General features: G+C 36.7%; 1 long non-coding RNA gene across 1 annotated transcript in view; it reads right to left on the reverse strand.

Annotated features, from left to right (window-relative positions):
- Positions 1-6,698: 6,698 nt before the first annotated feature.
- The window catches only part of LOC103475048 (uncharacterized), a 39,846-nt gene continuing 21,005 nt past the window's right edge, over positions 6,699-25,539 (reverse strand). Inside the window, exons 3-4 of the long non-coding RNA XR_535276.2 lie at positions 9,675-9,772; positions 6,699-6,782 (exon numbers count right to left, since the gene is read on the reverse strand). This is a non-coding gene — a long non-coding RNA (uncharacterized LOC103475048). The remainder of the gene's footprint in view (positions 6,783-9,674; positions 9,773-25,539) is intronic.

Genomic DNA, 25,539 nt, shown 5'->3' on the forward strand with positions numbered 1-25,539 from the left:
CAATAAATCAGAAAGTAATATAATAAAAGCTCATTGTTAGACATGTCTGACAAATGGATTTGAACTTTGTCTCATGGCTGTCTGTTGTGCAGCTTTTTGTACACCTGCACCCTAACCTGAAAATGCAGTAAAAAAAAAAGACGTTTTAGGCAGACACACAATCATAACGCCACATGATGACCTTTTACATGCTACTTCCATCTCTGTTCTCCTGACAGCTCACATTGGGGCCATGCAGAACAGATCAGCTGGAGGCAAATTAATTTATTAAAATTACCGACATCAGGAAACTTAGAAAGGCCTCCAGTAAGTGCAGATTTTCTCTGTGGAAACAATGGGGGGGAAACTGAAGCAGCCTTATAAAACCCGCTCCTTGGGTGTCCATCTGAGCCTTGCTTTGTTCCAAACATTGGCTTTGTGTTGTCAGGATATGACAGAATACCGCTGCCTCAACGCCAGGCGCTTTTCTCCTTTAAAGGCTCGACGAGAAACGGTACAAATCTGTGACCAACAGGAAACCTGCTGCCAGGGCCGGGCAGTAACCAGTTACATTCATCCATCCATCCATCCATTCTTTCACCCTTGTCCCTCAGTGGGGTTGGGAGGGTTGCTGGTGCCTCTCCAGCTAACGTTCTGGGCGAGAGGCGGGGTCACCCTGGACAGGTCGCCAGTCTGTCGCAGGGCAAAACAGAGACACAGGACAAACAACCATGCACACACACACTCACACCTAGGGGCAATTTAGACAGACCAATTAACCTGACAGTCATGTTTTGGACTGTGGGAGGAAACCGGAGTACCCAGAGAAAACCCACGCATGCACAGGGAGAACATGCAAACTCCATGCAGAAAGACCCCAAGCCGAGAATCGAACCCAGAACCTTCTTGCTGCAAGGCAGCTCTACCCACTGCGCCACTGTGCAGCCCTAGTTACATTCACTCAGTTACATTTATTTGAGTAACTTTAGTAAAAATTTACTTCTAGGAGTGTTTTTACTTCGCTGTATGTTTTACTTGAGTAATTTCATAAAGAAGTATCGCTACTCTTACTTGGAAAAGGGGGAGAAAAAAAATGTGACATTTTTTCTAGAAAATTTCTGAGAAATCTCAAAATTTTTGATTTTTTTTTTTCTACCAATTTTTTGGATTTTTCAAACTTATAGGAGGAATCGGACATATTTATAGAAAATTTCTGAGCTTTTTTTTCTAGCTGGCTGTACTTTTTACTTTTGAGTAATTAAATTACTAAGTAGCTTGGAAATTTTTTTTAAAAACAAAATATGTTATGTTAACCTCAGTATTTCTAAGTTTTTCAAACAAATTTTTGACTTTTCAAACTCAAATTTCCTTGATTTTTTATTTTTTTTTGAAAAATGCAAATGAACAACTCAATTCCTTTTTTAAATAAGAAAATACATTTTTAATTCCTGAAATGCAGTAATGTTGCTTCCCTTTAGTGAATCATCATATGTAGCAAATGTTGCATCTGCACATAAATACTTATAACATCAAGGTGAAAATTTCAGTGTAATTTAGAGATATGTTGATTTCTTTTTTTTTTTAGAATAACCAATTAATTAGTCTCCAAGATGCATTTGTTTTGGTTGCATTTACCCAGAATGCCTTGCGCTTTAGTCTTATTCCACATTGTCACCTTCCTAAAATAATGAGCTAAGTGGATTTTATTTTTTTAGTGCAGCCATCCTGGATGTCGGCTGCTTTGTTTCCCATCTGTTGGTTGAATTTCTTTGGGTCATGATGTGTTTCTCTTTCAGATATTTTAGCCTACTTCACGTTTTGAGCAGAAAATCTTTCCAATTTTCTTTCATTTCCCTGCTTCCCCGCTGGATTCCTGCAATTTTCTTGGAGTGCAAGCAGAGCTGAGGATGAAAGGACAGTTTTCTATCGGTTTTGATGGAGATTCTGCTTTTACGCTTCTTTCGTCCTTTGGAGAGGATCAGAGATGCAGGTTTGTGGAAAAACCCGACTCTGCCACGGTTTCCACCCAATCCAAACATAATTTTATGCTGCCGTTCAAGTTGCTTTGTTTAGAAACAGGAAAAACCTCATGTTTATGTTCACGTTGCTGTTTTTAGTCTGTGTAACTCTTTGTTATCAGATTATAATAATTATTAGCAGGGAGTGTTTTAAAGCTGTTTCTGGAAGTTGCCATTTAATTAATTTTCAGATTTTCTGGAAATATTCCAGAAAAAACTCAATAATTTCAGTCAAAAACTTGCTAGAAAAAATTTTAATCTCAGAAATTTGCTCAATAAAATAAATGTGATACATATTTTTTTGACTCAAGAAATTTTAGATTGACCTTCACAAAAAAAACAAACTTGGAAATTTCTGATTTCCAAGTTTCTTCTAGCAGATTTTCCAGAAGAAACTCAGAAATAGAAATTAATCCCAGAAAAATTCTAGGAAAAAACTGTAGAAAACAAAAATTTAACTTTTGAAATTCAAAAAAAATTCCAAAAGTCAAAAAATGGGTATACTTGAAACTCAGAAATTTCCATGTTTGTTTTAGGAAATTTCTGCAATTAAAATTTAAAAGTTTTTTAAAGCAAGTTTTCGACTTTTCAAACTCTGAAATTTCTGATTTCTGTCTGGAATATTTTTCAGATTAATCTAAAAACATATGATTTTAAAGTTAACTCTCTTAATTTTTGACTTTTCAAGCCCCAGAAATGTTCATATTTTTTTCAAGAAAGGTTCTGAGATCAGTCTCAAAATTTCTGAGTTTTTTGGTGGAAATTTACTTTTCCTTTTTTTCCCTAATAAACTGTCATACATTTATTCTTTCAGAAAAAGTTATAAATTGATATTAATCTCAAATGGCATGGGATGTTTGTTTTTTTGTCATGATTTTTCATAATTTTATGTGAATATGAAATATTCTATTCTTCTAAGAGTCTGGGGGAACCATAAATCATTTGAGCTTGGGCCGCCAAACGGCTAGCTCCGGCCCTGTCAGGCTACAGTCACGATGCTTCTGTTTCGTCATGTTTATATTTCATCTTGTTGCCGCCGTTTCCTCACAAAAGCCTGCAGCAAAGTTTAGTATTCAAGATGGCTGCATGCAGCATGTAGGACATGTTAACCTGAAGCAGCTGCAAATGACTCTGCATCTGTCCTGCATTTTGATTCCAACTCACACTTTGATCACACAGCGGAGGAATTAGCAACGTTAGCACTAAAGAAAATCTCTCAAAAAGTGATTTTATCTTCTCTTAACAGCTGAAAGTGACTCCAGATTCGTCTTCCTTGCTGGAATTAGACGAGTTGAACTCATCAGATTCACAGCATCCAGCTTTGCTGTCATGTTTGCAACCAGAAGGCTTGATCTGCTCCTTTAGTGGGAAGATTTATTCTCTTTGAAGAGGCTGTGCTCAGACTCTGAGTTACAAAGCAGGGATTTGTGTTGGCTTGGAGGTTTGCACTCATCACATACTGAGGAGAAGCTGAATAATAATAATAATAATATATATTACACAGATTGTTTAAAGGAACATGTTCTGAGCATAAAGGGAAGGCGTGAACACATTCCCATAAGGATATAAATCTACATTTATAACGACAGCAAGGCGGGAATAATGTTTTATATTATATATGTTGTATGAATAATATATTGCAGGCTTTAATGCGTTTTATTGATTTTATGTGGCAAAGTAGCACAAGGTTATGCTTCACATGGGTTTAAAACGGGATCTTTTCTGCTGGGAGGTGAATTGTCTCATACTTTTGCAGTTTTTCCTTCCACTCAATTTTTCATCCATCTAAAGATCAGAAACAAATCCAGTGGAAAACAAGATCAGCAGAAAAGATCATTGGTGCCTCGTTTTTTCCCCTCACAATGAAGTGAAGGGAAATTACACATGGTTTTAAACTGAAAAGTGTGGCGTACATTTGTGTTCTTCCTCCCATCTGTATGTTCGTCTCTATCAGCTCTGCAAACCTGAAAGAATAAACTTTTCACCCATTGTTATTTACGATGTCGGAGGAAGAAATGTTCAAGTCACAGGCTCTTGATTAGATTTAGGTCTGGCCTTTGACTAAGCCATTTTAATCCATGAATATGAGTTTATTTAAGCTACTCGGTTGTAGCACTGGTTGAACGCTTAGGGCCCTTTTTCCAAACATCATCAGTTTCTCCTTCCACCAAACTTTCCATTATAGTAGCTGACCACCACATCTGAATGGTGAAAAAAAATGTTAAGACAGAATGAAGTTTGTCATCCTCCAAACAGCAGAAATTAGATTTTTCAAATATATTTCTATATAATTGGGTAAAATAAATTACTTGTTTGATGCAACTGAATTTATTATATTTATTCAAGTCTTATTTTCCATGTCTGTTGTGGAAGAGAAACTGACAGAATAACTGAAATGCTGCAGAACTAAGTTAGAATTTTATAACAAAATTTAGAAAAAACAGTGGGATAAAAAAAATATGAGCAAAAACAAAATTTTGTACTGAAAACATTTTGCCGAGTTTTCAATACTCTTGAAATAAGACAAAACTAACAAGTAACTTTTCATTAAAATATAGAAGCTGGTCATAAATCAATCATTTCTTAATGTTTTGGAGATATTTTTTTTCCATTCCTAAGATAGGAAAATGTCTTATAAAATATTAAGACAAATAAAAACATTTTGCTGAAAGTTAGTTTTGTCTTATTTCAAGTGTACCAAAATACTTTCTAAAGAAACCAGACAAAAAATACTTGGTAAGATTTTGTGTTTTTGCCGTGAAATCAATGTATTAATCCCCAGTTTTTTGTTGATTTGCAATGCTTTCATATAATGCTGTTATTCAAAATAACATTTGGAGTTTGTTCAGATCTCAGGAATAATCTTGTAAAAACTAAGTGATAAACATTAGTTGCATACATGAACAGCGTAGCTTCAAAGAGAAAATAAAATCATATTTTTGTCTTTCTGAACGATGAGTCGGCACCAATTATTAGTAGTTGCTGCATGAAGCCAGCAGTGAAACATGGCAGCTCTGAATGAGGAAAATTAAACAGAAAAGTCTGCATTCATCTCGGTCTTCATCTTCTATTTGCTCCGCCTGCTTCTTCCTGTTGAAATTATGTTTATCTCGGTTATTTCTATGTGGTTATTAAGCGTTTGTTTTCTGGCCGGTTTGAGCCTGGGAGAATCAGTTTTTCCTCCTGAGGAAACGATGGGACTGTCAGCAGCTCTTCCTTCTTGTCTCCTGCTGCTCCTGCTTCACCTTTTCCTGACTCCAGATAATGCGCTGACAGCCCATTACCTCTTATCACACGCCGCCCTCCTTAATCACCGATGCTGCAGCCGCGTCATAATATCACATAATGAAACTGCCGTCCTTTTCTGATAGTTTTGTCACATTGTTAGAGCTCAGAAATGTTGCCTTTCCTTCTTTTGATAACAATGTTTTGCTAACTTAAGAGGATTTGTGTTAAATATTAATAGAAAGTGATTTTATTATTGGCACTGATGGTTTTTTTCTTAGTTTGTGGAAATAATTTATAAGCAGCGAGTCTGCTCAATCTTTGATGTATTTTTTTTATTATTATTATTTTCCTCTGTTCTTTGTTCGGGTTAAGTTTCAATAGATTCATCTTGATAATTGATTTGATTTTTGTACTGTAGTTTCTCAAATTTACTGTAAAAAGATAACTTCCATTTGGTCTAAAGTTGGCCCATTGCCATCCTTGAACAGGTTAGGATAGATTTACGGGCGACTAAAAAACATTTATTACATTTTTTGCACAAAATCATTCTTGGATTATGAGCCTTTAATCTGATCACTTCTGCATATTTTGAGCTGTTTTAGAAGGTCCTGTCACTTTAAATGCAAATAGGCTGCTGCTGGCCACGCCTCCCGACTCAACCTTTACACTCATGGCTGCAACCGTACATCTTTGAAAAGCAGAAGTGGAGCCTCCTGCACAGCCAGCATGAAAAGGGCAAGTGAACAAAAAAACACTTTTCCCCCAGCAGCCGTTGTACAGAAACCAAACATGTTGGACTTCTGTTTAGGTTGCTAGGTAACGCAGCAGTGTTCTGACTCTACGATGAGGAGGATTTTGAAAAGGCTCATTTTCCAGACACACAAAAACTTATTGGCAGAAAATGTCTGGCTGTTTTTTAAGAGCTCTGGCTCATTTGAGAAACAAAAGTACAAAAACGCGCAAAAAGTTTGCATAAAGGTCCCCTTTAATTTAGAAATCAGTGCATTCAAATTTGTTTTGTTTTTCTGCTGTTTGTGTTTATTATGTAAATGTTGAGGTTTTTCATAGAAGCATACAAACTTAATCTAAGTTCAGTTCAAAGTTTAAACAAAACAATTAAAAGAAAAAAACACAAAAATGCCTCGAGATCAGAAGTTTGATTATTTATTATACTTCAATCATGATCAGTTTTGGTATCAGTGATGCTGGATCTGTGCTTACTTGGTATTGGTACCAAAATATGCATCATCAGAGTTAATTTTTTAAAACTTTTTATTCTAGTCAAATTCTAATGAAAGAGTTAAACTGTTCAGTCTGACACAGAAAACCTTGAAACTCAGAGATTCGGGTCTTTGATGTGAATCAGGAAGCTAAAGTCCATCAGAGCGCTAATACACTTCATCCACACTGTGAATGTAGAAACAGATCGACTTCAGGTCATCTACTTCCATTTCTCTTCTCGTTACGTTTTTAATAAACCAAATAAATCCAAACATCTCCAGACATGCGAAGCAGGAAGATGTTGATGCATCCGGGTGGTTTTGTTTCCTCAGTCATCTGAAGGAGAGCAGAGCAGCAGATGCTCAGATGGGATGATGAGGAAATACATTTGGATTCATGTTTACACAAACAGGTTCTGGTTGTTCTGACATCTGGTTGTAACCCGTTTAGTTTATGTTGCAGTCTGTCATGATCAACTACGACCTTTCTTTAATTACAGTGCTGCCTGCAGTTCAACATACCAACAAATGAGGCTTTTGCTTGTTTTCAACAATCACAATTGCTTACTAATTTGAAATAAACTTAGAGTTGTTTCTTTTATAAAAGCATCTCCAAAAATAGGAGACCCACGATGGACCATACCAAGAAAAAAAATTGAGATTAAAGTTGAAATAATACAAAAACAAAATTGCAATAATTTCAGATTATAAACTCATATGAGAGTAAAGACATAATATTTTGAGATTAAAGTCAAATTATTACAAGAATAAAGTCATAATATTAAAACAAAGTTAAAAATTAAACTCATGAGAATAAAGTTATATTACCAGAATAAAGTTGAAACATTGACGTCATTCTCGCATTGATATTCTTGTTGTATTTTTTTTACTTTCTTACCGTGACTCTAATTCTGTGTTATAAGGATCAGATTTAAAAAAAAAAAAAAATAAAATAAACATTTAAATTATAGCTTCTAAAACACAAAACGAGCTTAGAATTTGGTGTAGAATACAGTAAATATCAGAATCACAGTGTATCATAATCTTGAGTTTTTGTCACCAAACTATTGTAAACAAATTGATCTCAGAAAAAGAAACTCAAGATTTGGAAAATCTCTAATAATTAGCCTTTAACTTGAAGACCACACACGAAAAGAAACTCCTCCATCTTGGTCAAATATCAGAAGTAAACGGTGTTTATGATGCAGGCAGAACTTTTCCAGATGTGTCCAAAGTGACGCGTGAACTCAAACCTCCCAGCTGCCGTGTTAAACCATCACAGTTTGCCTCTCACTCACAACACATCCTGGCTACGTTGCTGTAGGAAGCGACAAAGATTCATTGTTTATTCCCCCGATTTAAGTAAATGCAGAAGAACATTGAACCCTCTGAGATACGATATTCACACCAGCTGCGAGAACAATGATGACACTTCATACTAGCAACTGAACGGGACTGAAAAATGCTTCAGAAAAATCACAAATCTCAGCTCTATGCTCCTAGAAACACAACTTGTGAGGTTTTCTGTCAGTTTAGAAACAAAACACTCCAATAACTTAATTCAGATTGTTTATTTATACGGTACAAGTTATACATCCATTGTTTATATCCTAAAAACTGTTTCTGAAATGCATTTTTAGACGGTAAATCTAGGTAATAACTCTGCTGTTACGCTAAATAAAAGACAAACTAAACATTTTTTAATGGCTGATTTTTGCCCAGGTCTGTAACTGTAATTTGTATTCTTGGTTGCAAACATCACGTTTGAATATCAGTGTTTACATTGTAAAATTGATGATTTAATAAAATAAACAGAATGAGGGAGTAGCGCTCTCATCAAAACCACTTTTTTGAGTTGTTAAATCTGTAAAATGATAAGATTTTTGCAACTTTTATGTTGTGGAACAAATTTTTACTAACACAACCTCAGTATCTGTGACTCATTACCAGCATGAAGTTCAAAATGAGCACAAAGACCAAAGAAGCCAGAAATTGAGATAACTAGGAAGTCGGAGTCAACAAAATAGATGAATACTTCTGTTACTTTGGCAGAATCAAATGTTGTGGTTTAGCTGATAAATATCCTGTTTTCTATGATTGGATCTGCTTTTCTTCTTTGTTTACTTCTGAATAAGTCAGATTTCAGTCAGATACCTTAAACTGAGGTCAACTGGTGACCAAAAGCGCAACATTTGTTTTATTTACAGCTGGTGTGGTTCTCTTTCTCACTACTCTGTGTCAAACAAACTCTTTTGAAAAACCTGTTCCCCTCCTCGCCTGTGGTGGCGCTGCACCAAGAACCACTGAAGGAAACAACACAAAAACACTGAGTTCAACTTCCTTCATCACAAAATGCAAACAAAAATGGAGTGGCGTCAGATTGTAGCAAATATAGGATTTCTCTTTTGTCTTTGGTAAAAGACCAATAGTCATTTCTCCCACTAGCCTTAGACTTACACATTTGTTTTGGTTGTATTTACCCAGAATGCCCTGTACTGTCATTCACCTCCTGCTTCTGGAGCGGTTTCCAGTCCACTTGGTGTTCACATATCCATTCAAACCGCACCAGAGTTCACTTATAGGTTGACCAGAGTTCGATTATGCATTCACGCTACACCAAACAAACCTGACTTTAGTGCATCTTAGAGTTCTTGGGTATTTAAAAATGTTCTGGGAAATTAATAAAACGTTTCAGAACTCATAGCAGATTCGCGCCTATACGGCTTACCTTCAAGGATGGTCTGAGGAAGTAAATCTAGGTCTTTAGAGCAGCAAGAGAAGTCACATTTCAGTTTTCAAACATGTGAAAGAAGGATCTGGTCAGTAAAACATGAAGAGGTTTGAATACTTTTCTAAGGTGTTGCATATCCAGTTTTCTTTTCTCTTATTCTGGGAGCAGTAGACAATTTTCAAAGACCTGAGAGGAACTTTATCTAAAAATCATTTCAAACAAGGAATGCACTGAGGCTCTTCTTCTGTTTGTATTGCTGTGGAAACTCAACAGTGATAGAAAATTTTGATATAAAAATAGAAAGTTTAGCTGCTACATTTTATTCCAACTAAAGTTTTGACAATAAAAGTCGTTTGCTTGAATTAGAACAAATCCAACAGATAGTACTGTGTCTTCGTTGCAACATCTCTCATGTGTGAGTGAGTAAGCGATTCTCAGATTGAGTAAATAAGGCCGTACATCATTTTTAGATGAAAACCATTTCTGCAGATCTCTCACCTTCCTTCCTGAGAGAGAGAAGTCCATCTGGAAACCGGCCGTCTGTCAACACCACCTCCTCCTCCAGGACTCAGACGATTCTGAAACTCTCCGTGAACCTTCATGAATAATTCAGAGTCACATATAATGTTGGCAAATTATTTTATATAGTCAGGAAAGATTCATCTTAGAAACAGGAATTGGGTAGGGAGAAGCTAATGTGTTTATTATGCCAAGATAATAGCATGAAATAGAGGCCAGGGGTGGAGAATTTGGAGGAGTGTTTATACTTTATATTCATTGGAGAGTAGCATCTGAATGCCTCGTGGTCACGTGATGGCAGATGTCTTCTCAATGCAATTTGTATGAGCCTGTTTGCTGCATGCACGTGCGCACTCCAACTGTTGCGCGTTCGCGCTTGCATGCGCTTGCATGTGCAGAGTTTAAGTGTTTAACGTGTGGATTTACTAACATTTGCAGCTGCTGGTGTCTGCTTTCATCACCGTTGCTAGGTTAAGAGAGGTCTGCAGGCTTCACAAAATATGTTCTTTAAATATTTTGCACAGAATCAATCTTAGATAATGAGATTTTATTTTGGTCAGCTTGAACTCCTTTCAGAATGAGCAGCTTTAGATGTCCTGTCACTTTAAATCCAAACAAGTTGCTGCTGGCCATGGCCCCCAATTCAACGTTTACATTTACATGTGGAAATTGCAACAAACAGATGCGCAATTATGAACTGTACATCTTTGAAAAGCAGAAGTGGAGCCTCCTGCACAACCAACAAGAATGCAGCAAGTGGTTTCTGGATGTAAGGTAAGGTGATTTTATTTATATAGCACATTTTCAGCAACAAGGCAATTCAAAGTGCTAACAACAAAACACTTGTCTTTTACAGCAGCCATTGTTACAGAGTCATATTATGAGAATAAAGTCAAAGTATTACAAAAATAAGGTCATATTATGGGAATTAAGTCATAATATTATGACTTTGTTCTTGACTATGACCAAGAAATAGTCATAGTATTATAGAATAGAATATACTTTATTAAACCCTGAGGGGGAACTGCTTATTCGTTGACAAGCTACTCTGAGGTATCAATAGTACAAATATAACAGTGGTTCTTAACCTGGTTCGATCGAACCCCAGGGGTTCGATGAGTCGGTCTCAGGGGTTCGGTGGAGCCTCTGCCGCGGAGGTAAAGACACACTTGTGTAAAGTCGTGATGACGCGSYGCTTTGCCATCACTTAATGCAGAGGATCACGTTACATTGCTCAGCCAATCAGAGCTGTGGAGGAGCTGATTAAAGGAGTTCCACTCTCAGCATGGATTTGAGCTTGTGTCAGCAAACCTTGCCGTTTTTATCAAATTCTATAGTCTAAATCTGCTCCTTAGTCGCATCTTTTTGGGGTTGCTACTGCCTCTAGTGGTGTGGGGGTGGTAACACAACTAATATAATTACATTTCTAAATCAGAATACCGCCAAGTATTTTGTGTGTCGGCGGGGGAGGAATAAGAAGAGTTCGGTGAATGCGCATATGCAACTGGGGGGTTCGGTACCTCAAAAAAGGTTAAGAACCACTGAAATATAACCATATGAGAGAAAGTTTATATATACACACACACACCTAAGAATGACGAGATAGTTCAGTATTACTAAATGTATATAAACATGCAAATAATTTTTATTAATTATTTTTAATTAATAAAAAGAATCTATGTGTAGAAAATTTTGAATTAATTAGCCCAGACTTGTAAACCCTAAAGCCCAATATCATATTACTTCTTGAAATACTTCAATATTCTTAAAATATTATGACTTTATTCTTGTAATGTTATCTTCTTATGTTTTATTCTTTTTCACTATTGCCCTAAAATGCCATCATACATAAAAATCAGCTGACCAAACTTCCTGGAACTCAGTTTGGGTTGCTAGGTGACGGGTGGAATTCCACTCGGGTTGCTAGGTAATGGGCTGAGTTTCACTTGGGTTACTAGGTCAAGGTGACTACATTCTGGAGGTTTCTGAAACGGCTCATTTTCCAGAAACCAAAAAACATTAAATTGTTACCAAAAACCAGCCGGGTGTTTTTTTAAGGTCTTTTGCTGTTTTAGAAGCAGCAGAAATCCAAATGGAAGTTTTAAAAAATGAGCATAATGTGAATTTTGCTTAATACAACCCCTTTAAAGAGAAGAATTCAATAAACATTATGCAGGCTCTTCTCCGTGAGTGGCAGAAAACACCATTAAAGTGAAAAAAGATGGCTGCGATATGCCTTCCTGAGCTCAGAAAAGGCAGAGGCCCATCTATACGTGGAGAACACTGGCGCTGTAATGACAATGCACGATCAAGTATAAAAGCGGCGTTTGAAGTCGAGGCCGACTGCTGCGTTGCAGAGCCGAGACAGAAACTCCATACAGATGTCAGTAGCGTAGCGTGTTCAGTCGCCTGGAAATAAAAGCTGCTCTCTGGTAATTTATTTATTTCCAGATGATCTCTGGTCGTACCTTACGACACGTTTTAAAGTCTGGTTAAAGCTTCTGTAGCCAGACAGAAACAGACATTTGTCATGTTTGTTTTGCCTCCAAATAGAGAACATTTGTCTTATTTAACCAAAGGCTGTTTGAATCCCCTCCTCGATCTTTTAATATAATTCTCAAGGGCTGAAAGCGGTACATTTGGGGATGATAATATATTCATATTGCGCTGAAAGAATGTGTCTCGTCTCTGGCTTTCGTAAATTGGGGTCAGATGATATCCATCACTCCAGGGAATGTGCTTAGAGCTGACAAAGTCGCATGTTTTTTCTTTTTTTATTTATTTTGGAATTATAAAAATATATATATGTAATCTCCCAGGAGGGAGAGAGAAGGGGAAGAAATTAAATTGCCTCCTCGTCGCCCTGTGAAGAATAAAAACCAATCTGCAAGCTCTCAGTTCACACGTTACAAAGATTACTGTGAATATTGATAAGTATTAACAAATGTGCTGTCCTTTTGGAGTGTGACGCAGTGCAGCTGCACTGATAAGGTTTTTCACGTTGACAGAGCAGTTCAGACTGGTTCATGTGTAGTTCACGTATACGGCCATAAACCACATCACTACAGGCTTACACAGCTTCAAAAGCTGAATAAATACAGATTATGTCATGTTTGGTGAGGTTGCAACAATCAAAGTGCAGATAGGAACTTTTTTTTTTTTTTAAACATGGTGAATTAAAAAAATTACAATTATAACTAAAAGCAAGAAACAAGGAGTACAGGAGGAAGAACTGTAAGGGAAGAAAAAAGCACTGAACAATGGCTGGGTTTCCTTTGACCATAAGATTGAGCAAATTGAAATCACAAAAATAAATTTGCTTAAAGAAAAGACGGTAATTAAAAAAAACTGGTTTTTCAAGAAATAGATGTGAGGTAGTTTTTCAGTTGAATCAAATGATGAGGAAACAACACAATAAGCTGTAAAGCTCAAAGCAGTTGATTTTATATAATACTGCCCCTTTTAAAGCTGCAGTACGCAACTTTAAAAAAATATTTTTAACATATTTGTTGAAACTGTCACCATGTCGGGACAGTGTGGCATGATATAATATGTGAAAAAATACAAATTGAGCTCGTCTGCTTTCTTCCAGAAACAACCAATCAGCCAGGCTTGTGTGTGTGCTCCTCATCCCTGAGCTTTTCATATTTTATCTGTCTCATAAACTCACGGTGACAGTTTCAACAAATATAGAAGAACATTTTGTTTAAAGTGACATACTGTAGCTTTAAATGTTAAGGAGAAATGTTGTTTTATACACTGTTAAGACCTTTTAAAAACAGTTCTCAACATCTGCTTATAGGGGGAAATGTCAATTTAATGTCATTTATTTGGTGCAGGAAATAATTTTACTGTTGAAATGGCAACAAATATATAAGTGAAATAGGTTTGCTTTGGTAATTATTTAAAAAAAATAGAAAGAAGTGAAAAATTATGAAAAAATTGCATTCTATGAAATCAAGTTTGACTCATTTAGTCCTAAAATAATGTTCAATTTTACTCCAAATAGTAGCAGTTTGCCATCTATAAAATAAACACCATTCCACCTCAGGACCTGCAGACAGAAAGTCTAATAGGAGTTCATAAACAAATGTAGCTTTTATCATTAGAATTGGATTTTGAGACACAAAGGTTCAAAACCAATTTTATCCAAAACGAAAACTGTTGATGCAGTTTAATTTACACACACACAGTCATGTTTTCATGACTTGTGGGGACTTTACATTGACTTCCATTTATTTTCTAAAGTCTAGCCAAACCCAAACACTAACATCACATATCTAACCCTTAACCTAAAACTAATCATCACAGACCTAACCCCCAATCCAAAAACAGCATTTCAAACAAAATGTCCCCATAAGGAGCAGTGGTCCCCAAAACCCCACATTGGAGACAGAGATGGGTCCCCACGAATATATAAAAACACACACACACACCTGCACAATGGTACAGATTGGTTAATCCCATCATCTTTTGCGGTTTCAAATCATAAATTGTATGTAACATATTGCCAGATAAACTATTTGAAATAGTTTTTTTTTTAGTGTTGCTGAGTAGTAGACTGTCAGTGCATCCCAAAATCTACTTCCTGTCTTGCTTCAAAAGAAGTCTCAAACACAAATACAACACAGTGGACCCTTTGTGATGACTTACAATTCATTTTTATTTGCAATATCTAAGGCAATTTAATATACTTTAAAGCATTTAAGTTTTTACTCACATTTCTGAAATTATAAGCTGATTGGAACCAGTGTTTGGGTTTGGCTAGACTTTAGAAAATAAATGGAAGTCAAAGCCAAAAAGCTTCGGGTGGGATTTTCTGTCCAAACTGTCATTGCTACTAATAATGCCCTCCAACATGGGAGGCTTTATATTTTGTTTGGCTTAATTAAAAAATTCCCTGTCTTGTTTCCCTAAAAATCCCTTCCAGTAACACAAGTCCACATTCAAAGCAGTGGGAAGAAGAAATAATGAGGTATGTGGACGGAAATCTAGTCAGAGGAGCTTCAGGAACAAGTCTTAGTGTCGCTTTTTGCTGTTAATTTCACACTGATCACTTCAGTGGAAATCCAACACAACTTAAATGACATGATGGCCAGTGTGTGTGTGAGCAGTGTGTGCGTCACAGAGGGCACTGTGTTTATTTACACTCTGCAACAATAACCTAATGTGATTAATTCAAAATGGTATACACAGTATTAGTCAGAGCTGAACAGCTCATTTCAATAGGAACGTAATCAGTCTGCAGACTGGAGGGAAACAGGCAGGTAATTTAAAATGAAAATATTGTCTAGATGATTAGAAGAGAATAACAGAATAGAGGATTTTAAATATAGTTTAGTCACAATGCAGCAACTACATAAAAATATGGTAATTTTATTCTAATGTTCACAAAGCATATTTTAAGTTCTAATGCCCAAACTTATATACAATTATATTAAAGAAAAAAAAAGTTTTTGCCATCAGTCAGATTGTAAATTAATTAGCAATAGTTAAATTTAGTGCTTTAGCTTCCATTAAATATTGTGTTGTTGTAACACCTTTGTGTTAGCAGAACTAATGTTTATGATTAGTGCTTTAGAGTTAGCATTGCTAACTTTCTAGTTAGTGGCATCCGCCACCGTTTATCAGTGATTGTTCATTTCCTATTAGTATATAATTAGGTACAATGTAAATTACTGAAGGCAGGCACAAAAACTAAGCTATTTAGATTATTTTATTTTCAAATATTTTAACTTTTGCCTTAACGTTTATCAGAATACATTATAATCAGGTTCTAAATTAATTAGCAATGCTGAGAACACTTCCCCTAATCCACTAATAGCAGAGCTAATTTTCATCTCATCACTTTAGCATTTTGCTAACTTTGAATGCGTTAGATTAATTTAGATTGCCCTAAATTAATTTTTTCAGAAAAATTGTAAAGCACTAATTTGCTTGGCTGTTTTGTAAACTTTCAGTTGAATAAAGTTCAACATCTATGTTGAAGTTTTGGTTATGAACTGTTAATTCCTTAAGTAGCTATATGTAAAAATTCATGCTCTTATTTTGAAGTGGGTGAAGATAGTCAAGTTTCCTCTCCTTTCTAATTGAATTGAATTACTAAGAATTTATTATTGTATTATGACTTTATTCTATGGCCCTAATACTTTGTAAGGTCTGTGGAGCGAACACTTTCGCTTTCATGAACCAAATCAAACTAACAGTCTTTGGAGGCATTTTTATCGCCCTTAACCAGCATTTGTGTTATAAATATGCCACCTCAGCTTTTTTTGACTGCAACAAGATTTATGCTTTTACATACATCCAGCTACGTTCAGCACATGATTCAACATCTTGTAAAACCACCTTAAGCAGCAATAGCTGTCAGTAGTAATCTTCTGCATGACTCTAGCAGTCTCTCACATTTGACCCACTAATTTTAACACACTGAGGTTTCTGCACAAAGCATTTCCATCTTTGTGCAACTGCAAAACCTTTATTCAAACCTTTTTCAGACATTCAGCTGCTGTGTTTGGTATTATTGTCCTGTGGATGACCCAGCGGGGTCAAGGTTCAGCTGTCAGTCAGATGGCCTCACCTTTGACTCTAAAATACTTTACAGAGACGTTCCTGGTCGGCTCAATGCCTGCAAGGTGCTCAGTTCCTGCGGCTGCAAAACAAACCCCAATCATCATCATAATTTGTGCCTGACAGTTGGCTTAATGTTTTTCCGCTGATGTGATCTTTGTTTTTCTCTAAACATGACATTTTTCAGTGTAGAGAACCTCAGATAACATCAATGATGAAGCGTACTGACGTGTCTAGAAATCAGTATTTATGTTGAGCCTTCCCAGACATTTCGTGTATAAACTAGATTGCTTCGTCCTTCCCCAGACAACCCTGGAAAAGCTATGAAGATAAATAAGAAAAAAATATATTTAAATATGAACTCAGATGTCGATTCAGTTGAGAATGTAAGTGTTTATCAAAGTGTTTCTTATACAAATCATTTGGCAAACAAAAATAAAAACTAACACTGGAACAATTTGGTGTTTCTTTCAGAGGTTGGCTGAAACAGTCAAACAAAAGGTAACAATGAAAGTAAACACCAACATTAATTAGCAAATTGCATCAACTGGATGCCATTAAAACATATTAAACACCAAAATACCATATTGTTTCCAGGTAAGCATTTAAAAAGAAATCAAACGCAAAACAGCGCTTTAAGTAGCACAGACAGAACAACACATCACAGGAAGTGTGTCAAAGAAAAGTACAATAAGTAGCATCATAATATATTCTATGGAAGCAGAAAGCAGGTAAAAATATCCTCATCTGATACTTTTAGAGATTTAGTTTTGATAGTTAAAACTGTATTTACTTAGGGTGTTTGGAGGTTAATGATTAACCGTTTGGTGATTTCTTACTTAGAAATTGTGAAATTAATCTGAAAAGTAAAAAATTATCAAGAAAAAAAATCAGAAATTTGTCAAATTAATCTCAGAAAATTCTTAGAAAAAAGCACGAAAATTTCTGAGTTTCAAAAGTTAAAAATCTGCTAAAAAAAACAGAAATCTTGAGATCTCAAATTCTCAAGAAAAAAAATGAAGAATGAGTTTGAAAAGTCAAAAATTAATGTCAAATTTTTTTTGGCTTCAGAAATTTTCTTTTTAAAAAAATATAAAGTTGTGGTAAAGTTCTACCACAAAACTCAAAATTTTAGATTAATCTTAAAACTTTCCTATAAATTTCTGAGTTTGAAAAGTTAAAAATATGATAGAATAAACTAACAAATTTCGAGAGGTCAGAAAATTTATAGGAAATTTCTGATTAAAAGTTTAAAATGTTCTATTTTTGAATCTCAGAAATGTCCTTGTTTTTTGGCAGAAATTCACCAATCTTTTTTTCTTTTTTTCTTTTCTCTCTATGGTGACAATATGCAGTTATGCAAGTCTGAGAAAAAGTCAGAATTATTGTTACCGTTTTATTTTTTCAGTTGCCCTAAACCTCTTCTGTACCAAACGACTCGAAAGGCATTCAAGGGTTTCATTACATTTTGGGTCGATTATTACATAATGCTGTTTTAATGATGTTTTATTACATTTTAAAGCCCAATTTTCACAGCCTGGAGCAGCGATGTCGCTTGAACTAACAACTGTGCATAACGTTCTCCAAATTCGTCAGCGTCCTCACTAACTCTGATACAGACAACGGTTAGAAATAAAAGGAGAAGGAGGGAACGCGATGCATTTCAGAGTAAGGAGGAAAGAGCGAGGCTGGCTGGTGTCTCGATTGAGCCGTTTCAACCCAACCAGAGGATTTGTCAATCATAATTGATCTTTGGTAGCCGGGGTAGTGGGAGGTGAGGGTAAGTCTGAAGCAGAGCGTCTTCCCTGGAGGCTACAAGCTTTTTAAGGGGCCGAGCCCTGGAGGGCTGCTACTCCCCTTCCCTCGCCTCAAGATCAAACCCAATTCTCCCGCCTCTCCTCCTCAAAATTCCTCTTCATTAGAGTCTGTGATAAAAGAAACCTCTTAACAGCTGGAAATAACTGCGCATTAGGAGGCATACGGACAAAGCTCTATTCAGGATTGGGCTTGAAATCACAGGAGGGCACGGCGGAAAAGACGCTGCCAGGCAATGTTTTCACTTTTATCTGCACATTAAAATTCTCTCTGTTTTCCAGCGTGAAACGTCTTGTGCAAATGCATCTGCGTCTCCTTTTGTTAGGCTTTAAAAAAAACTTATTATCATATATCTTACTCTGTGTTATTATGTCAAAGAGAAACCCAGTCAAAGAGCTTTTTGCTCCTCGTTCACAATGCGCCCAGCAGAGTGAGGACGCACTTAGACATGGAGTCATTTCAATGCATCCAGTTATTGTGCTTGTTCCAATCTTCTCTCCCTCCCAGAACCCATTAGGTGTGAGAATCTGTATAATTTACATAGCATTCGAGATGCAGAGCCTTGCTAATAGCTGGGTAGTCAAAGCATTTGCTCTCCTTGGGATGAAACTTCTCCAAAGTCATTTGGGGTTTAAATAGTTTAAAACTGGAGGCAAGTCTTCGTTGTTAGTGTTTCGGTTGAATTGGGAGAGCAGGACATCTATTATTTGATATAAATCATTAATAAATTAGCATTTCAGTGTTTCTGAGGCAATTTTACAGAACCCCCAGGACTTACTAGCAACCCCGATAAAGATGCATAAAAAAGCATAAAGATAAATTCATTATTTATTGCAGTTGCATCGTCTCATATTGAAAAAAAAACTTTTCAACTTTTTATTGAAAAACGTCTATTTAACAGTCAAAAGTTGAGAAACATTTGTTGGGTTTTTTCCCAAAATCACAAGTGCGACCTGACAATTTCAGTTTCTTTGCTAATTACCATTTTAATTGGGTTAAACTGCAGAGTCTGTATTTTGAGAAAATAAGCGATATTTTAAATTTAAAAGCTCTTTTTGTTCTTAGATAATTGAATAAATAGGCACATGAGCTCTGCAACAAAGATATTTATTGTTTTAATGTCTCCTATTTTATGCTTTTATTTTGAAGTGGATGAAGATTGTTTATAAACAGCAGTTCCATTTTCTCCAACATTTTTTTTGCCACAACTTTAACTTTGTAATTTATGAAACATAATGCCAAAATTAAATTAATGTTTACAATTATCGGTTTAGCGCCATCTTCTGATACATATTGTGTTGTGTACCTATATTACACGCCATCATGAGGTGTAATATAGACTATGAGTGTCTCTTAGCTTATATTTAGTTATGAATGTTTATGATTGGAGCTTTACGGTTAAAGCAGCTAATGTTTTAGTTAGCGCTGCTTCAATCATGTTTATAGAACAAAGTCAACACAAAATATGGAAACCAAAGTGAAATATATGTCTATGATTAGCACTTTAGCATTAGCTTCTGCTAAACAGTGTGTTGGTGTAGTGCTTTAGCGATAAATGGTAAACAGACTGAACTTATACAGCGCTTTTAAAATCATTTTGACCACTCAAAGCATTTTACACGTCACAATCACAATCGCTCACACATTTATACACCGATACGCAGATTGGTAGGCAATTTGGGGTTAAGTGCCTTGTCCAAGGGCACATCGACACATGGAAGCTGGAATCAAACCTACAACCTTCCGATCACAAGACGACTACTCTACCCACAGAGCCACAACTCATGTTTATGATTACAGTTTTAGGGTTAGCACAGCTGACGTTTTAGTTAGCGGTGCCCACATCTGACTTTTGGAAATTCCTCTGTGGAGCTTCAACAGTAAAAAGTCAATAGGAAATAATGGAATAATAGTGAAATTTAAATTAGTAGGTGCCTCTAAATAAGATGTATGACAGGCATCTGAGCTGCAAGTGAAAACTGTACGACCTTTTCACCCGATCTCTCCCAGAATCCATTTGTAGCTGTCAGCAGATTATGTTCTGTTAATCAGGGTGTTAAATAAACTAATGCGGATAAAGTCTGGCACTGGTTAAGGTTTATTTACCCCTCAACCAGTTTGGGTTGCATCCAACCAGCTTGCTTATTTTAATCTAAAACTTTAATCTTTGCTTTTGAATTTGGGAATCTAAAAGCTTTTTTGGCTCGTCAGTGAAAAGCGTTAATAGAAGCCCGGATGGGAGTTTTCATGTGTTTTTGCAGAGCGAGTCATGAAATGGGCTCAAGTTCATTTTGAAGCACCCAAAAACGCAAAACAAAAAACCCTGTTTTGTTCCTGCTCCCTTCATATTCCCCAAGTGAAATGACCACTGGCAGAGACCGCAGAGTGCGTCTTTTGTGAAAGAGTAATAGTGTTGCAGCATAAAGAGCGTCGCCCCTCCTCAGCCTCTCCTTCTGGTTAATTTCCTCAGAGCCTGCAGGGCTAGCCAGTAGGGGGATTTGACAGAGGACTTCTGACAATCCAGAGGAGAGCTGACACTGAGAGTGCAAGTCTGCCCATCGCTTGCGGCCAGATTGGAAGATGCTCAGCATGCAGAGAGCAGATGAGACGAGCAGAGGAGCCAGGAGGGCTGTCCTTGCAGAGCGAGCTAAACTTGAAAAGTCTGGGAAGGGCACAGTGCCACTCAGAGGCCAAAACTCACACTCCAGCCGCAGATCCCTGCCACACAAATCCGAGTCACTTTCTATCCATTTTTAGGTTGTTTAGAAACCCAAAACTTTCTGTAAGAGTCGAGTAGCTGGATGTGCAGAGACTTTTTGAAAGTAAATGCAGTTCTATCAAACATGAGGTATAATATAGGTAGACTGAGTGTCTCTTCGCTTCCATTTGTAACGTAGCGCCAATTTGCCGAGCCTTAAACTCTTATGACACATTTCAGAAGAATTCAGGCTTTACTTTAACAGACAGGAAGAAAAAAAAAGAGGGACTAAACTATTGCCCAGCTATTTTCTACACCTAGATGTAGAAGATGGTCATTCCTGCCACCAATTTAACACCATCAATGCTAAAGGTTATTCTGAGAAATTCACATTTTTGTACGTCCATTTGGGTTTCTACTGCTTCTAGAAACAGCATTTACAAAAACCATTATTACAATAAGTGAATGGGGTTTTTTTTAGCATTTCAAAAACCTTTGGAACATAACGTCACAAATCAGCAGGCGCTACTCCGTTACCTAGCAACCCCAACCCATCACCCATCACCTAGCAACCATAGCTGAGTTCCAGCACATTTGGTCAATTGGTTTTACTGTTGTATAATGGCTGCTGGAAATGACAACTGTTTTGTTGCCCACTTGTAATCCAGAAAACACTTCCTGCATTCATGTTAGTTGTGCAGGGGGTTTTACGTCTGCTTTTCTTTTTTCTTTTTTTTTTTTTAAACCATTACGGCAATGTGTTAATATTTTTTTGGTGTCTGGAAAATGAGCCGTTTCAAAAATCTCCATAATGTAACGTCACAGATCAGCAGGAACTGCCCGGTTACCTAGCAACCCCAGAAAAGCCCAGCCTGTCACCTAGCAACCAGGGCTGAGCTCCAGCAACCAGGGCTGAGTTGATGTCAGACATCAACTCAGCCAGTCAACCAAATGTGGCCCCCAGCACATTTGGTCAACTGGTTTTTACCGCTGTATAATGGCTGCTGGAAATGACAAGTGTTTTGTTGTCGATTTATAATTCAGAAAAAACTTGCTGCATTCTTGTCGGTTGTGAAGGAGACTATATGTTTGCTTTTCTTTCTTTTTTTTTTATTACTTATTTTAAGTTTTATATATTTTATAACTTATTTGAAAAGTGGCAGCACCCCACCTCTTTACTCAGGGCATTCTGGGTAAATACAACCAAAACAACATACTATATATATTTATATATATAAGTTGGCAACAAAACTCTATATATATATACATTTCTTTTAAGTTTTTATAAATCTACTCTGCTTTTCACAGATGTACAGTTGTATACTTGCACATCTGTTTGCAGCCATTTTAACGTGCGAGTCTAAACATCGAGTTGAGGGGGCGTGGTCAGCAGCATCTTATTTGGATTTAAAGTGACAGGACGCCCTAAAACAGCTCACTCCAAAAGGAGCGCAATAAAATCTCATTAACTAAGAATGATTTTGTGCAAAACATGTAGTAAACATGTTTTATATACCCCATAGGTCTACACTAACACGTTCAGCGAAGCGTAATAGGTCACCTTTAAATCCCAACATGAGTACTCCCGATTCTCAGTAAGCCAGGTTATTGAGATAGATGCAAAGCACAGAGAGAAAGAGAGAAGAGAGGAAAGTAGCTTCAAACAACAGCGCGACGAGCTGCTGAGGGTCTCCAAGCAAGCAGGGGGAAAATGCGTCACTCAAGTTGTTGAGTCTGATGAATTTTAACTGCTGCATTCAAGCATGACAGATCAGACTGCGAGGGAAGGAGATGTTACAAATCCTGCAAAGGGAAGAAAAATCTTGACAGTAAGTTGAAGGAATATTTCTGTCATGAAGATGTGTTCGGTATTCAGTGAACAAGCAGCAGAAACATGCATCAAAAAGCAAAGAAAGAGAGCTATCTCCATGACAGCTGTGACTGCAGGGTCGCTGCACAATGTAGTATAAAACAACACGTGCAAATGAAGGGCGGGGCCAATTTCCTGATAACATGTAATCTGACATAATATCTACTACAAATACAACATGCAATCTATCAGTTGATTTAGTATTGGGTTAAACATTATTTCCAAATGTATTTTATTCAGCTCAGTCAGTGAGAAACAATTATAATAATAAACTGATTATTTGTATTAAAAATACACCAAAAGAACAATATAAATAATAATAGCCCTTTTGACTTTATCGGCCCACATAAACTAAGTCACAATCATTTGTTTTGGTAATTACAGCAACAAAAATGCTAATAAAAACAGGTTTGTTGTGATAAAAAGCAGCTTCTCATTTACGAGCATCTGAAAACAATTCTTAGCTAATATCACATTTTCATTTTTAAATAGCTTCATGTATTCACCCTGTTCTGAACCTGTATTAATATTTTAGCTGATTTAGCTACAAGTTGACATTAGATTTACGGTTTAACATCAGACCTTGCTCTAGCCAGATGTAAAAGACAATGTTCCTCAAATTTTAGCTTCTTTTGTTCTTTGTCCAACTGAGAACAGAAATGTGGTTGTTAATTAGACTTTTGATCAGATTTGTTTGAAATATTTGACTGTTTCGTGGGCTTACAGGTTTAATAGCAGAACAGTTGGATCTTCCATCGCCTGTTGAACCAGATTCGTGCTTTGGCCTTGAGGCAGACCCCCTGTGTACTAACATTAGACCTCAACTTTCCTTCCAGAAAAAGCTCGGCGTTTGAAAGACTTGGCGTGAATCTCTGAGTTCTTTCTGCCGGACGCAGATCAGAGAGAATCAGTGGATTTATGCTGCTACTGTGAGAAACTCAAACTGAACCATATGGGTCGAGTGAGTGGGCAGGCAGCTATTGTTCTGGACTCAATCACTGCTGATCCTGGGTTTGTTCTTCAAACAATTAGAGTCCTTCATGTTAAGGTTTGATGACTGGAGACACAGCTACAGCTACATGGGTACAACCAGAAGTTTGTGCCCAAAAGACAGCATGTTGCTACAACTACAACAAGGTGGCCCTAAAAATATTTGTTTCTTACGATGTCTTGAACGTCACACTCAGCTACAGTCTTCAATAACCCTTTTTTTTTTCTCCTGGTGATTAAAGTTTACATCCAATCACCTGGTTCTGCGTCCTCAGAACCAGAACCAAACGAGGAGAAGCAGCTTCTATGCACCACAGATTTGGAACAAACTTCCAGAAAACTGTAAAACAGCTGAAACACTGGGTGCCTTTAAATCTCAACTTAAAACCCACCTGTTTAGAGTTGCTTATGGCTAAATTAGGGTTAGAGTGCGGGTTTTGATGTCTTCCATGTTTTTATGTCTTTCATTTCTTTTTATTTCTTTTCTACGTTTTAATGATGTAAAGCCCCCCGGAAAATGTCCCAGTTAAACGACGTTTAGCTAAAGTTCTACGGGGTTTAGAGTCCCAGTTGATGGAGTTTCAATTAAAAACCTAGATGTTGGAGTCCTTGTCAAACGGTGTTTTTGACTAAAGTCCCCGAGGGTTAGAATCCCAGTTAAACGGCGTTTAACTGAAGTCCTAAAGGGGTGCAGGTTTTAATGTTTTTATCTTTTTTTTTGTATCTTTCTCTTTCTGTTTATTTAATGTCACGTGCTGTTTTTATTTTAATTATGTAAAGCACTTTGAAATGCCTTGCTGCTGAAATGTGCTATACAAATAAAGTTTGATCGATTGATTGATTTATTGATTGATTGATCCAGAGCTGTTAGAAAAAATGCTAGCATTTTTCCACTGCTTTGATATGACTTGTTGATGGCATATTTTCATGTATTCCAGGTAAACGATGGCTGTAAAAACACACAAAGTCATTTTCCTGGTTCATACACATAAATAAAATCAAACTGTAGTTTGGCTGCCTGGAAAATCCGGTTCATTTGAGGAGGTGTGTACTCTGATGGGGACCAAAAAAGTGAACTCTAGTCCACCTAAAAACCTCGGTCTCGGTTCGGTTGAAGTGAACTCTGGTGCGGTTTGAATGTATATGTGAACGGCAAGCGAACCGGAGAACGCTCCAAAGGCTGAAAGCAGACTACGGTGCACGGCATTCTGGGTAAATACAACCTAAACAGCATACTAGTTTAGCACTAGCAGGAGAAATGGATGAAAGTCATTTACCAAAGACAAAAAAGAAATCCTGCAATCGCTAAAATCGGACGCCACTCCATTGTTGTTTACTTTTTGGAAAGAAGAAAATGACGCTCAGTGTCTTCATTAGAGGTTTTTGTATCATATCTAAATAGACTTGATTTGAAGACAAAACTAGCCAAGAAGTAACTTTTCAAGATAAATAAGCTTATTTTATCCGTTAATTCTTGAATATTGATAAAAAGTTATGGTTCCAGACGTTTTAACTTGAACATTGTTCCTGTGTTATAGTTTTTAAAAGTCCGACAACAGAACAACTCAAAAGTTACTGACTCCACAAACTCCTTTAACTTGCTGAAGTTACTCGTCTTTTTACAAGTGTACTAAGATATTTGCAGTAGAAACTAAGTCTGGCTGATAAATCAATAACAAAATATATCCGATAAAACAAATTTGTTCACTGACACCGATCCAAAACCGCACAGCATTCTGGGAAATGTAGGCAGAGGAAAGGTTTTAACTGCTCAACTTCTCACAGCCAGGACAAAAAAAGTAGGGGACGTCAACTAACTAACTAACTCACTCACTCACTCACTCACTCACTCACTCACTCACTCACTCACTCACTCTTTGGTTACCTAGCAACTCACTCAC

Source organism: Poecilia reticulata, linkage group LG13 (assembly GCF_000633615.1).
Source record: "Poecilia reticulata strain Guanapo linkage group LG13, Guppy_female_1.0+MT, whole genome shotgun sequence".
Taxonomy (NCBI): domain Eukaryota; kingdom Metazoa; phylum Chordata; class Actinopteri; order Cyprinodontiformes; family Poeciliidae; genus Poecilia; species Poecilia reticulata.